The 6,000-nt window shown below is 35.6% G+C and overlaps 1 protein-coding gene across 1 annotated transcript in view; it reads right to left on the reverse strand.

Annotated features, from left to right (window-relative positions):
* Positions 1-6,000, reverse strand: part of LOC132133670 (G1/S-specific cyclin-D2-like) — a 136,164-nt gene extending 130,164 nt beyond the window's left edge. The window contains exon 1 of the mRNA XM_059546573.1: positions 5,800-6,000. The gene's annotated coding sequence lies outside the window, so the exon portion shown is untranslated. The remainder of the gene's footprint in view (positions 1-5,799) is intronic.

A 6,000-nucleotide genomic window follows, 5' to 3' on the forward strand; every position in this document is an offset into this window, starting at 1 on the left:
AAATGACTAAATATATTGAGTTGCTGCCATGCGATTGGCTGTTTAGCAATTTGTGTTACCAAGCAATTTAAGTATACATATACACACACACACACACACACATAAGTGATGTCCACAGATGGCCCAGACATGCACAATTATGAATTCAAACCTCAAGGATGTACTGTAGAAGTGAATACATGAATGCTTTGATTCACAAGCATAAACGCATACTTTCTGAATGTGCCACAGATTTCTGAAACCACACACACACACACATTACCTGAGGTAAACAAGCTTTGACAAGAAATGATAATGAGCGTTAAAAGCAACAGAAAAAGACCCGCTGGTTTATACTGGTCAAGAAAACTTGCTAGTTAAGCAAACCAGCATCCAAATTACAACAGAGGACCAAGTAAAGTGATTTCCCACAGAAGTTAATTACAATATTTACTTCCTGTCGACAGGCACTCCTGTGTGTGACCACTGTTACTCTGAGTCTGATTCATTTATTTTAGGGCTGCTCCGATCACGATCGGCCGGTCGTTAATGCGCATCTCGTCAGTAAAGCCGGTTCTCTAATCAGTGGTAAATTCCCTCAGGTGCGTGATTTCACATAGAGCAGCTGATACTACACAGAGCCGTTGTTAACTGAGAAGATGCGCAAATAAACGCTGAAATGAACGTGAATTTGCGCATCTTCTCAGTTAACAATGGCTCTGTGTAGTAACAGATGGAATTTACCGCTGATTAGAGAACCGGCTTTACTGACGAGATGCTCATAACGATCGGCCGATCGTGATCGGAGCAGCCCTAATTTATTTGTTCTAATTAAGAGAGGCTACAGTCAGCCTGGCCTGATTAAGCTGTTGATCTTAGCGGGCAGCTGTGGAGAGCGAGCTATTTAAGAGCAGTCTGCTTCAACAGGAAGGTGAGGAGGTCTACAGTGGAGTTTTCTAATGACTGCCCGTTAATACATATACAATCCTCTCAGTCTGACGCACACACTCTAGCCACATCCATAGCTTCTCATTTACAGACAGAAACCTCTCTCTGTCTCACACAAGCATCTAGCACTGTCTCTCAATGAGCTGCATTTATCCCACACTTCACCCGGCACGCGGGTAAACGCTTGGTCTTTCCCTATGCGTGTGGGTATGTACAGTATGTCACTGAACCTTGGATCCTGTGTGTCAATAATGACACTTTATTCATTATTTTTCAGTCTTGGACCACAAACGGCTCAGGTGTAGGTAATATCCTGGCTGCTTCTTGTTAATGTGGCAGAGCAAAAAAAAAAAAACTAGCATCCTCTAGCAGTGAATATGACAGTGCTTTATACATTCTGCTAAAGGAAGCAGAGGATATCAAGTACTAAAGTTCAAAATATTAGGGAAAATCCCTCTATGAAGAGCACCAATCATCAGTTGAGTAGGTGTTTGCTGCCACCTACTGGAAAACAAGTGGTAAAGCGGTACAATGGATCCGTATTTAAACACACACATTTATATACATACATACACACACATTTTTTTGGTCATTCTCCTTGTTATTATTTCTCATTGATATTTCAGATATTTTGTCAAGTGTAGCAACAAAATTAAAATATTTAAAATATAATTCAATAAGAACACTTTTTTTACAGTATTGTTATTGTTCATTAAATAGAAAAGAAAAACTGTGAAAATTGTTTTCCGTAAGTAAAATAGAGTTTAAATAAAATAATGTAAAAAAAAAAAAAAAAAAAAAAAAACCTTAAAATACATTTAAAACCTAGAACGGAAATTACAAATGTTGTCTTGGCAACCAACCAAAATAAGTTGAAGTTGCTACTAAACTTACTAAACTTATTATTACTAAAACTAAAATGAAAAATAAATTAAATATCTGGTCTATATATATTTTTTTAACTAATCAAAATGACAAAAGTACATAAAAAATTACTAAAACTTAAGCTAAAATGTAAATGAAAACTTAAAATATAAAAGGAAATAATAATACAATAATAATAAAAAGACAATTCTAAACTATTACTAATAGTTACTACTCATAACACGGTTGATGTGTTCATTATTTATATCACATTCATTCATATAAATTATAAGCTAAATATGAACAAATATGGCATGAACAAAACGGCTTTCAATATTTATTTACTTACAGTAAACAAAAAATGTGTCACCAGACTGACTCTAGTGTAACGCAAACATTTATGTCCCTGACCACAATCTTTCATCCTCCAGAGGGCAGCATTTTCAAAGAAATGTCTCAGGTTTCCGTAATCCTTTGTGTAAAGCTAGGCTGTCACGTTCTTTGTTGAGAATAAACAACACGCTGTTGGGTTAACTAAACCAGATTTCACAATTTTTTATAATGTTTATAGCACAAATTGAAAGCGAGGAGTCAAACCAGATTGAGAGACTTTACTAAAGAGATAGAGTAAAAAAAAATATATATAAAAAAAATTCCCATGTATGATTTGAGCCATGCTTTTCCTGTTTATAATACAAACCATTTACCATAATGAATAACTCACACGTCAGAGATTTTTTTTGCTCAGCAACTTCCCGGGGGAATTTATTACTGTTTTCTGACCAATATGTTATGATTCACCTCAAGGTTCTTTCTCATCCTAACTAACCATGCTTGCTTTTGTGACTTTCAGCCTGCTTAAAGGTACAATGTAATAAGTTACTATTGTTTGAAAACTGCTTTTAAACTATATGTATTGTGTTAGTATGTGTGTGTGTGTGTGTGTATCTATATTATATATAGATACATATTCATACTACTATGATGATTAAGGCCTATTTATGGCAATATTTGTCTCACAAATTCTGCTTTAATGTTTATTTGTTTTCATTAGCATAGATTCCAGGAAACAATGACGTTGAGTTTCCCCAGATGAGCCCGTCATGCTACCCACAAACAGCTGCTCAGAAGACAACTACCGTCATTTCCGCTTCAGAAGAACAACAAACAAAACAAAGAAATGAACGGTATGAGTGTGAGGATGCTCACGTTGAGCGAACATTTTCACTACCCAAATGAATTAATGGAATTCTCTTCAACACTTTGAAATAGGTGATCAAAATTCCTTGATGGGATGTTTTCTAAAAAGCTACTCAACAACTTCTAGGCACACATCTTGTCAGACTGACAATTAAATATAATATTTTAAATAAGTGTGTATATATATATATATATACATACACATCTAGTGTTTTAAAATATGATTTCGTATGTCGTTCTTCCAAACCGAGACACAGATCTTGCAAGTAACAGAAAGTCAGCAAATGTCATTTCTCAGAAACCAAGTCTCTTTAAAACCACAGCAGGTGACAGTATGCGTAGGAGATAAATCAACCATAACGGCCCCACAGAAAGATCAGCCATTTTGCTTTTAACCCAAGACGTGTGCTTTAACACTCTTGGTAGAAATCAGGCATATTTTGACTGTCCTTTGAAATAATAAAAATAAATAACTCTGTCCTGTCAAATACAGTGCTGGGATGCAATGTGGGGACCACTCAGTGTTCAGCCTGCTCTCTGAATGACAAAGACCTGCATCTGTCTCAGGAGTCAGAGACACTGTGTTCCTGATCGAGCTCCCCGGCAGGAAGCTACAATCCCCCGCACCCATCCTTCCCCTCCTCCTCTTTCTCAGGAGAGAGGACTCTGGATGAACGCTGTGCGTGCAGCGCAGAGGCTCTAAAATGAAGGCTGTACCCACATCCTGTGTTCATGTTCAATGTCTTAAACGAGCACCTGCCTGCCCTGCCCCTTGCCTTCTGCTGAGACATTTTCTGTTTTGTTTTTGGGGTTGTGCTTGCATTCGGAAAAGCATGTGTTGGCCCAATTTCTCAGAGGAAACACTGCATGCATAACTTAAGCAAACAAACGCTGAAGAAACAGTAATTGAATGCCATTTACCTTCCAGCAATGAGGATGTTGAAACTTGACAGTGCACTTGGAAGCATCCATTGTGTTGTTATTAGAAATGACTCCCCGGGCTGAATATTACACAATCAAACCAAATAGACACAGCTGGATTAGTTCAGCAACTGAGCCAAAATTTGTTCTTAAATGGATTTTAATAACAGCCAAGGTATTTTACTCTGACCTGCTTGTGACACCATTCACAGTTCAGGGACCTGCCCGTATTGGGTCTCTACAAATAGTCACATACATGGGCCTATGTGTAATGGGATGATAGAAATGTGATTTTTATTTTATTTATTTTTATTTTTGTTTTTTTAAACCTGAGTCAAGAGATTATTAGAAATATAAAATTTTGTAATCATTTTGGAATTATAAATGTAAAAAAAAAAAAAATTAATAGAAAATACTGTATTTGATGGCTTAATTTAATGACAAATAAATGTCAAATGGTGAAACCATAATATAAAATACAAAAATATATTTTTAAACCTTAAATAGACCAACAACTTTATCAATGTCAAAAATCATTTAAAATTTTGAACTCTTATAAAAGATGAATGATGAATATCTAAAGTAAAAGATCTTGACAATAACAAAATCTGTTCTTTCCATAAAAAGATGTTATATAATAAAAACTACCACATGACAAAAAAAATCTTATTGAGGTTTATTGCTTATTGTTAGTTATCCCACACTGACTTTGATTTACAAAGTTAACCTAATTTAAACATTTTAAAAAAAGCTTCACTAATATCTGAGTGTAGTATCTGTGTAATATCTAATAGAAGTGTAATAACTGAAAAAATGTGTCTTCATAAAAAAGGAAAAAATATGTCACATTACAACAAAACACATTCTTACATATAGCCTATTGGTTATTCCAGACTGACTTTGATTTACAAAGTATTAAAAACTATATTTTTAAATTACTTCACTACTTATAACAAATGTAATCAAATTTCTTGACATTAACAACATTTCAAGGACGACATTTTATGGTTTTTAAAACAATGGCATATGACAACAAAATGGGCTTTTCTATATTGGTAATTCCGCACTGACTTTGATACAACATTGCTCTACTGCTTTTTTTTAAATACAGGCCGAATGTTATAAAATAACACTTTTTTAGATAAATAAAGAAATTTAGCCTTTTAACTAGACTTTTTTTTTACTTAGGCAACAGCCTGTGGACAGTTACACCACCTAGACGTTTTTTTCTTACAAAAAAAAATCTAAAATGCTGTTAATTCACACACTGAAATATATTAATAAAACTTTTAATATAACAATTGTTGAATCATTCTTGTATGAACCGTATTTTGAGTAACTTCCGGACAAAAACAAGCATTACATCATGAACCCATACATAAAATTCCCATGACTGTATAATTTAGAATATCCTTCACATTTTGAGCCATACGTTTGCTTTCATATATCTTTAACAGTCCTGAAAATGTGGACTAAACATTCTGACCTCTGAAATTCACGATTATTAAAGTAATAATGAAAACAAAGCGCAAAGCCGCCCACCGATGCTCCCCAGGGCTCAATTGCGCAAGAGTTTATCACTTAGCTACGATAAGGATCTCATTACGCTTCGTTCTTTTACAAAAGAATAGCGAACCAAAAATGACCACCTTAGTATGAGTATCCCTTTAGTTACTCCTAAAGCTAACGTTACTCTCTGTGTCACAACAAACTGAGATTTAGCCAAATACACCAGCGTTCACTATTTTTCACCGACAAACGTCCCGGATGTCTGCCAACATTGTTAGTTGCGCTCGTTCTTTCAGAGATGAAAAAAGTGCTCGTATCAACGACATGACAAAAATTTAAGCTCAGACAACCTGCAAAGGTTTTAAACACGCTCCCTACCTGATTGAATGATTTTCTGGCTGTCCTCGGCACGCGACATCCTCTCGTAGTAAAGTTTTCATCCAGCGTGCGACTGTGTTGTTTACAAAGTACTGAGCGGAATCCCGATTGGTCCGGGTCGAGCCAAGGCGACGCCCCAACCCTCAAACCCCATCTGACGCGACGCGACAAACTTGTAATCAACGCCGATAATTTCACCGC

This window comes from Carassius carassius, chromosome 50 (genome assembly GCF_963082965.1).
Source record: "Carassius carassius chromosome 50, fCarCar2.1, whole genome shotgun sequence".
In the NCBI taxonomy this organism is placed as follows: Eukaryota; Metazoa; Chordata; class Actinopteri; order Cypriniformes; family Cyprinidae; genus Carassius; species Carassius carassius.